Raw genomic sequence first — 10,172 nt, 5'->3', positions numbered from 1 at the left:
CCCTGGCTCTCACCTGACAGTGTGGAGGCCACTGCTGGGTGTCTGGCTGGCACTGGATTGCAGGAGGCTGGATTACTGGTGTCTGAGTTGCTGCTCGCTGACTGCTGATGGGTTCTTCACTCCACTACAACACTGCTGTCTCATTTCTGCAGCTTCCCTGTTTCCAGAGGAGTTCCAGGCATCCCCTGCTTACTGCCTGAGCTGTATTTTTTTTCCCTGTAATCTACTTATTGTAGTTCTCCCTGCCTAAAGATTCTCCGTCTTATCAAACGTGTCTGTACCTTATGCCACCATCTTGCCTCCCCCCCCGTGATATCAATTTTAATATGTCCCTCTTCTTTCTGATGTAATTTACTTGAGCCTACTTTTTGATGAATCTAGTAAAAGGTTTATTGATTTTGTTTTCCTTTTAAGAACAATTAATGTTTTCCTTTATCTTCAGAGATGCTGAATATTGTTTTTATTCATTTCTTCATTAATCTTTATTTTGAATTTCCTTTTTCTACTCCTAGACTTGGCTTCCTATTTTTCTGAGACTTGAAGATCAGTACTTAGGATATCATTTGATATTTTTGTTGTTATTTTTCAGGTGTTGGCCTTGAAAAGCAAACTTTTGCTATTTGTATTTCTCTGATGATGGTTGGTTCTTTCTTGTTGGCAGCAGGAAGTATAGTTGCAAATAAGAGTATGCTTTGGTTGCCATATAAATATACTATAAAATGTGTGTCTTGAATCTCAGTAATTCATTTCTTATGGCTCTTTTATGAATTTTAATTTGATGATGTTTACACAGTTGAGAAGGGAGCATGCATGCACATGTGGCTACTGATTAAACTAGGAAGGATGGAGAATTAGGGGGAAGTGGATGAGACCATTGTTTCCAAATCTTCTTCCTCCTGTGTCTGGGGGATGGTGGAGAGGAGAAAAGCCACTCCCAGAATCCCCCACAATAGAACCCTGGGATGTGGAATGGCCTTCTTATTTTCCAGGGTCCCCGATATGGAGCATGCTCTGAGGATTTCTTTCAAGTGCTTTCTTTAAAAAATCCTTCCAAGGTCCATTCGTTGACATTCCAACTAGAATTTCTATTCAGTCAGATCTTGACTGTCAACACTTGGCTGGATTAGTTGTACAATCTTTATCTACCCTCCTTCATCTACAGGCTCCAACAGACTGCCATATCCCCTGTGTGCATCTGAGCATGTTCATTCAGCAGATGAGGAGGCCCAGTTCTGACACATGAACTCCAAAGTTAATGCATAGATTCCACATTTGTCCACATTTTTGGAGTTCTGACTGCATTGGTTCAGTGATGATTTCCTGAAGAAATCATAGACATTTTTGGTTACTTCCCAGTCCAGGGTCCAGCTCGGTGTGTAAGCTACATTAGCCTATTATGATGCAGTTGTTGGAAAGTTTTGTCTCCAATCCCATCTGTTATGCAAACTAGTCGATGCTGTGGTGGAGCCCAACCATGCCCATCCCACATTCAGCTCTCATGTACACCATTTGGGAACTGCACCCCAATCAAAGTGACACCTAATAACCTATACTAGGTCTGTCCTGCCATGGTTTCTTTCAATGTTGTTTTGAACAGCAGACTGCTTTGTGCTGCAGCCTGGACCAGTGTTTCCTGTTCCCAATCCCAGTATTCATGAGTGTCAGAGGGTTCCATGGTCATGTGTAGCTCAGATGTTTACAACTCTCAGCTCTTGAGTCAGCCTGCAGAAATTGCAGTTCCACAGGTTGAACTCACCTATTCCCCACAGGATCTGCCCCAGAACTGGTTCTTATGCACGCCTGTCAGTATCATGGCCCAATCTCACATTATCTTCCCCTTCTATGAAACTCATTGGCAGTAGTGTAATCTTTCCCTGCCAGACAGGCCCACAGCCCTACCTTAATTGTGCACTGGTGGGTGATGGTAGTCCATGTTAACCATCCCAGCTCACGTTTCCCAAGTGGGCATGTGTACTCATCTGACCTGGAAATTTCTTCAGTTCTACCATCCAAACCACCAGTTTTTTCCCCCCTCATTTACCTGTAAGTAAAATGGTTTGTGGGTAGGAAACAGATTAGCTAGGACACACACTGGCACCTATATGGCATCCCAGTACATGCAAGATGAGGGCTTTCACTCCTAGGCTATTGTGCCAGGACCCCTTTCCAATTTCTCTATCTGTGGTTTTCAAATAAATAAATCTTTCAAAAAAGGGAAACAAAAAATCTCAAATATAATTGGAAGTCATTTTTCACTAGGAAATGTTAGTTTTTTTTTTTTTTTAAGAGATTGTACTTGTAGTATGAGCTGTTTGGATTAATAAAGTTTCTATATCAGTTTTTTAGAAATTTATTTTTATTACAAAATCAAAATCAGATATATAGAGAGGAAGAAAGACAGTGAAGATCTTCCATCTAATGATTCAATCCACAAGTGACTGCAAAGGCTGGTGCAGGGCCAATATGAAGCCAGGAGCCAGGAACTCCCTCTAGGTCTCCCACGTGGGTGCAGGGTCCCAAAACTTTGTGCTGTCTTCGACTGCTTTCCCAGGCCACAGGCAGGGAGCAGGAAAGGAAGTGGAGCTGCGAGGGAAGTGGAGCTGCCAGGGAAGTGGAGGTGCCGGGATTAGAACCCTCACCCATATGGGGTCTCAGCATGTTCTAGGTGAGGACTTTAGCTGCTATCCCACAGCACTGGGCCCTCTATATTGCTCTTATTAATTTGTCAAGTATTATGATACAGGAAGTTCCATGTTTTGTTCTAATTGGCAACTTGTATCTCTCAAGCTCCTTTTGACGTTAACAACGTAAACATCCTCTGTTCGGTAAGGAAATGATCAAAGACCTCAGCTGGTAGTTCTCAAAACGTACCCATTTGGGAAATGTAAATCAAAATCACAGCAAGATATCTCAACCCTATCAGAATGGCCATTATTATATAGAAGAAAGGGTAACAAATACTGGTGAGGAAGTAAAAAATGGGAGCTTTTCTACTTTGTTGATGGAGTTATCAATTAAGTCAGCATGTGAAAAATAGTATAAAATTTCTTACATATTTAGAAAATAAGATTTCTGGGACCAGCATGGTGGCCGAGCAGCTAAACTCCTCATCTTCAACATGCTCGGATCCCATATGAGTGCTGGTTCTAATCCCAGCATCCCTGTTTCCCATCCTGTGAACTGGGAAAGCAGTCAAGGTTGGAGCACAACCTTGGGACCCTGCACCTGCTTGGGAGACCTGAAAGACCTCCTGGACCCTGTCTTCAGGTTGGCACAGCACTAGCTGTTGAAACCTGTTCGGCAGTGAATCATCCAATGGAAGACCATCTTTTCTCTCACTCTTTTTTCTCTGTATATCTGACTTTGCAATAAAAACAAGTAAATCTTTTAAAAAAGGTTAAATAAAATTAAAGACTTTAAATAAAATTTAAAATATTAAATTTAAGATTACTGTAAGTTTGAGCAATCTCTCTACTAGTTGTATTTTCTGAAAGTTATGAACAGATTGTGTAAAAGAGATACCATATTTTCATAGCAGCACTATTCATAATACACAAGATATGGAATGAATTGAGGTGTCCTTCATTATATAATTGAATAAGGAAATGTAGTATTGTCCTGTCCAGCAGGACAGTCAACGGGGTCGCAGCCAACCTAGGAGATAATGAAGGGACAAGAGACACAAAGAATAGACAGCAAGACAGTAGGTCTGATCAAGCTGTCAGTTTATTGATTTCAACTGAGGGTTTTTATATTCTTCAGTAACTAAGGCTCAGGGAAAGAGAAACTGGGACGCAAGCCATGGTCTCAAGACCGATTGTTCTTGAGCAGCCACCATATCAACAATAGTAACCAACATATCGACAATAGCGTAGGTAATCAGTAACAAGATGTTGGTAAGTACAGCATCAATCACATTCTGAAACAGTTGCTAGGAACAATTGAAGCTAAGCATGTGATTAGTTTCATAACTTCTTTCCCAAGCATCTAGCGAACCGGGGGTTTTCCACTGTCCCATAGGTCTGTATTCAAAATGGCTTCAGTGTGGCTATAGCGCATGGCTCCTGACATAGTATCTGTGTACAACAGGCTGTTATCCAGCTGTGGAACAAAATTCTGTGTGTTATATCAAAAGAAGTATAACTAGAGGGCAAGATGTTGAGTGAAATATCCTAAATACAGATATACAAATATGATATTCTGTTATGTAGAGTAGCAAAAAATATCAGAAGCAACAACAAAAGGGGAGAACAATGGTATTTATCAGTATTGCTGCAAACATGATTTGTCACTTCTGATTTATGTCTTTTTCAAATAGCTGATGATGTTATTCTACTGTAGTTTTAATGATCTGTCTGTAAATTGTATAATTAAAACATCTTTTCATTTCATTATATTTATAGCACTTACCTATTTAATTGGACATTTTACATTCTTTTTAATCATTTACTGAAAAGATTAACATTTTGAGTACAATGTGAATTTAAAACATGTTATTTCAAATGGTTAAGGGTAATGGGGAAAAAAGAGAAGATTCAAAAGTAGTATCATACTGTTAAAATTATATATATAATTACATTAGCTCTGTTTTTATGTTAAAATTAGTAAATAAATAACTGGAACAAAGGAAAAAGCAAGATAACTAGTTAATGCTCTAGGGCATCCAAACATTGAAGAAAAAGGGACTAGGTTTCTCTTCAGCTGGCAGGCTGTGACTGCTGATGCCAACTAATTGTCAGAAGAAGATAGCTCTGCATGACACAATCATTTGTGTCTCCTAATCTGAAGTTTATTATGCAGAAATTAAAATTTCAATTTAACTGTTATTCCATAAAAAGTAAAGTGAAAGCAAAGTAGAAAGAATTTTAGTATTGCACACTCAAAAGTGAAAAAAATACATATATCTATTGTTTTATATGTGTACACTGGAATTACATGTATATGAATTCCATAGTTTTTTTTACCTTTTGCGTATGTACATATATGATGTGTATTATTGATATATATTGCCATCTATTATTATATATTTAATTCCAGTATAAGTTATAGGAAATGTTTCCTCATGCAAGCACACTTTAATAACATTTTCAGCATTTCATTGCTTCATTTTGAAATAGAACAATTGAATTTTATTATTGTTTTATAATATTTTAAGTATCTGAACATATTTGACAAAATTATTAGTAACATTCTTAAAATGTTTCTCATTATCTTGTACAATGCTTAGATAATTAAGCATTTATCTTAATGATCTAGCTCTTGTGTATCTAAAGATTATGCAATTTTAATTCATTTTATGGTTATCATAGAAAACAGTCTGATACAGAATAATAGTGGAATTGTAGCCTCAGAATTGCAAACGTAATAGAGGACAAAATCTTTTATTTTGTTTTTATCTTATGTTACCATATAGATTGTAAATTAAGCTGTAGTCATAGAAGATGCAAATTGAACACACAGAAGAAATAAAAGCAGCTTAGTATTACATGTCCTGAGTTAATACTTTGGCTCAGTGAGAATATGACTATTTATCTTAATTTATTTGAAAAGCAGAGTGATAATAATGGACAAATAGAATGTTATCTTCCACTTGAAGAAATATTCTAGCAATGCCTGCAGTAATTCATTAGAATGAGAATCTTTAGAGAAAATAACTTTTAAGAGAATAAGGAATATTCTGTTGTTAAGTTGGAATTGCAAAAGTAATACAGCACAAGATATTTCCATTTAACTGTTACCCTATGATGCTGTATAAATTGTAAATTAAACTACAGATATAGAAGTTGCAGATTAAACATGCAGAGAATGCACTGCCAGTGTTTCTATTTAGTGATCCAGAACTCAGAAGACATGTGCTGTTACAGGTGTTGGTGTCATTTGAAGATGTGGCTGTGGACTTTACCCAGGAAGAATGGCAGGCAATGGACAATACTCAGAGGACCCTGTACAGGGAGGTGATGCTTGAGACCTATCACAATCTGCTATCTGTGGGTGAGTGAAGTTCTGTCATGTCTTACAGAACACTCCTGTATAGTTTGCTAATGAAAGAAGAGTTTATAAAATGTAATAGTTGGTAGGACTAGTGGGGATTTCAGAAAATCTACATCATTCTCCTTTAACAGGGTACTCCATAACAAAACCTGATGTGATCTTCAAGTTGGAGCAAGAATCCGCACCATGGACAGTGGAGAAATCTGTCCAGCAGAGACTTGCAGGTAGGTCAGCACATAATGGGCAGTGAAGTTGATACATAGCTCAGTAAAGGTTGACTGGAATTATATTTGATTTTCACTTTAACTTTCTTTCAGAAGGATGGCCGGTGAGACACAGTACATTCTATAGTCTCCATGTATAGGTTTATTCTAGCAATTTGCCAATGTGTCACCAAACATTTAGAACTATAAATGTTTTTTTTTCATAATCTCAAACACTTGAATCACATCTGCCACCTGCCAAGATACATTTTCAGGAAGTTGTATATGAAGCAGAGTAGCCAGGAAAAGACAAATTAGTGCTGATATGGGATGTAAGATACCCCAAGCCTTATTTTAAATTTTTATACCATATTTTCTCTCATTTCCCACATTAAGTTAAATACACAATCTCACGTAATTGATTTTTTTATTTAAGAAAATGGGTAACGCCCGGCGGCGTGGCCTAGTGGCTAAAGTCCTCGCCTTGAATGTCCCGGGATCCCATATGGGCGCCGGTTCTAATCCCGGCAGCTCCACTTCCCATCCAGCTCCCTGCTTGTGGCCCGGGAAAGCAGTTGATGACGGCCCAATGCATTGGGACACTGCACCCGCATGGGAGACCCGGAAGAGGTTCCAGGTTCCTGGCTTCGAATCGGTGTGCACCGGCCATTGCAGCTCACTTGGGGAGTGAATCATCGGACGGAAGAGCTTCCTCTCTGTCTCTCCTCCTCTCTGTATATCTGACTTTGTAATAAAATAAGTAAATCTTTAAAAAAAAACAGAAAATGGGTATTATGTTAAGGCATTAATAGGATAAGTTTTAATGCCTATTAATAATGCTCATAAATGCCCACATTTTACTAACACAACAATGTGCTAGACTTAGAATCGCAACAAATTCCATTGACTTCACTTGAGCATTTGAATGGAAACATTTAGATGTGATTCATACATATGATTACTCTTTTCCTCATTTCAGATTCATACAGAAAGAATGAGCTGCTTGGAGCTAATCAAAAAAGAAATAATCTTCAGGCAAGTTTTAATTACAAAAAAATTGTATAATAACCAAAAAGAGGGCTGCATTACCACAAAGATGCTTGGTATTAGCACAGGCCATAATTGAAACAAAATATGAAAGGGAAATTTTACAAAAATGAGACTTGAGAAATAGGATTTCATTCTTTCTACTTATTTTTTCATTTTAAACTTGCAGACAGAAGTTTCACTTGCAAAGTGACCAAGTGTATATAGAACGCAGAGGGAATTAAATAGTATTTCTTGAGAGAGAGCCAGGAGATGGTGTGCCTCTTGAATGGAGACAGCAAATTTTTTCAGAAGGGTCGCGGATTTTTAAGTGTCCGCTGAGCATTCCTTGTCTGGACAGGTGTCTGTGGGTGAGACACTACCAATTGGTTGTCTCTCAACCAGCAAGGAAATAGCTTCTACTACACAGCTGCAAAGGTACACCTGATTCCAGGGCTGTACAGCTCTCAGAGGTAGGGAGCCATGTGAGTGACAAAGTTAAAGAAACTTTCCCTGTCTCAACTCATCTATGAAGTGTAGAGTGGGGCATCCAAAGGCCCAGATAAGTCATTTCTAAAGATCAAACTGGAGGGCATGGCATGGTAGCCTAGTGGATGGCCCCCACCTTGCATGCACTAGGATCATATATGGATGCTGGTTTGTGCCCTGGCAGCCCCACTTAACATCCAGCTCTCTGCTTGTGGCCTGGAAAAGTTGTTGAAGACAACTCACACCTTTCTGAAGCTACACCTGCATAGGAAACACAGAATAAGCTCTTGGCTCCTAAGTTTAAATCAGCTCAGCTCTGAGAGTTGTGGGTTTTTGGAAAGTGAATCAGCACATGGAAAATATCCCTATGTGTCTCTCATCCCCTCTCTGTATACCTGAATTTCCAGTAAATATAAACACATTTTAAAAATGAAAAAATTAAATCCAAAGTGAATATTTGGTGGTTCCAGGACTCCCATTATTCCTCCAATGGAAAGGTAGCCCAGAACTTTGGTCCCATTTCAGGTGGTTGGGATTCAGGATCTACTTAAGGAATTTCAAGTCATGCAGAAATTTGGCCTCTTCTGGGGACTGTCATTACTCCAACATGAGTTTTCATGTTTGACTGCAAAATGAAAATTGATGTGATAAGAAAAGTGAAAATGGATAGTTGGTGATTAGAGACTTTTAAGTCTTAGATGGTTGCACTTACTATCTCTGCCTACCACCTCCTAAAAGTATAATCCATCTAGAGTTTCAGTTAGAGCTAGGCAGTGCCTGGGGATTATGTGGGTGGGTTGGCATGTTCATGTTTCTGCAGAGGGATGGGATACCATGGGTCATTTCCACAGGTTCAGTACAAACCTTGTGGAGTCTTCTCTTTGCTAAGTCTACCCTCATAGGTCTTGTATAAGAGCCAAGTCTTTTTCAAGTTCCATATTCTGCACCCAACCAACTGTTACCAGGAAAGCTCAGTGACTTTTTGCTTTAACATACTATAGAAACAGAAAATAGAAAGCAGTTGTAGGCAAAACTTTTACTTAAGTGGCCAGTAGAACTTGGAAGAGGGGCTGGGGAAAGCAACTTCCTAGAGGGGCTCAGAGATCTGGTGTCTTGAAAAGAGAGAGGAAATGACATCATAGTTTATTTTAAATCCCTTTTTCCCACAGGAAGCCTGATGAAATGCCATTTGAAAAACAGCAAGTCTCTAATGTCCCTGAGAACAACTTTGAGAGTGGGGAAATCTCAGTCAGCTTGACAAGATCCACATTTGTCAGCAGTCCTTTGAACACAGGGGAAATAGAAAACTTTCAGTGGGAAGAAGATAGTTCTTACGTGTGAGCAAGTTTATACCAAAGACCCATGTAATCAGCAACCTGTCAGTGTGGGAGAAGCAATTCATGTTGGCTACTATACATCTTGCCTTAGCACAAAACAGAGAACTGACACAGGGGAAAAGTTGTTTGTGTCCAATGAATGTAAAGGAAACATGTACCAGAAGTCAAAACTCATTAGAAATCAGATCCTTCAAAGTGCAGAGAACCCATATGAATGCAATGAGCATGGAAAAGCCTTTCACCAGCAATTATCTCTCATGAGGCATCAGAGCATCGACATGAGGAAAAAACCATATGAATGCAGTGAGTGTGGAAAAGCATTTTCTCATAACTCATACTTAATGGTGCATCAGAGAATCCACACAAGGAAAAAGCATTATGAATGTATGGAGTGTGGAAATGGCTTTTCTCATAAGCCAACCCTCATTGCATATCAGAGGGTCCATACAGGGGAGAAAACTTTTGAATGCAGTGAGTGTGGAAATGCCTTTCCTCGTAAGTCATACTCATTTCACATCAGAGAATGCACACTGGAGAAAACCCTTATGAATGTAGTGAATGTGGAAAAGGCTTTTCTCATAAGTCATACCTCATTGCACATCAGAGAGTCCACAGTGGGGAAAAACCTTACGAATGTAGTGAGTGTGGAAAAGCTTTTACTCAGAAGTCACACCTAATCATATATCAGAGAATGCACACAGGGGAAAAAAACAGATGGAAATAGTGATCATGGAAAAGGCTTCCCTCGTAAGTCATACCTCATTACACATCAGAGAGTCCACCTCGGAAAACCTTATGAATATAGTGAGTGTGGAAAGGCATTTACCAATCAGGTTTTGTTCAAAATCACATATTCCATACCAGGGAAAAGCCTTATCAATGTGGTGAGTGTGGAAAAGCTTTCACTCATAAATCAAGCCTAACGATGCATCAGAGTATACAGAGGGGAGAATCATTATAAATCTAGTTTGTGTGAAAAGCATTTACTCACCAAGCAGGTTGCATTTAACATCAGTGAATCTCTATAGGATAAGAACCTTATGAATGTAGTGAGTGTGGAAACCTGTCAGGTTTTGCTCAACATCAGAATTCACATGGAAAGAGCATTATGAAAATATCACATGTG

This window comes from Ochotona princeps, chromosome 23 (assembly GCF_030435755.1).
Source record: "Ochotona princeps isolate mOchPri1 chromosome 23, mOchPri1.hap1, whole genome shotgun sequence".
Taxonomy (NCBI): domain Eukaryota; kingdom Metazoa; phylum Chordata; class Mammalia; order Lagomorpha; family Ochotonidae; genus Ochotona; species Ochotona princeps.
Note: the sequence above shows the minus strand (reverse complement) of the source record.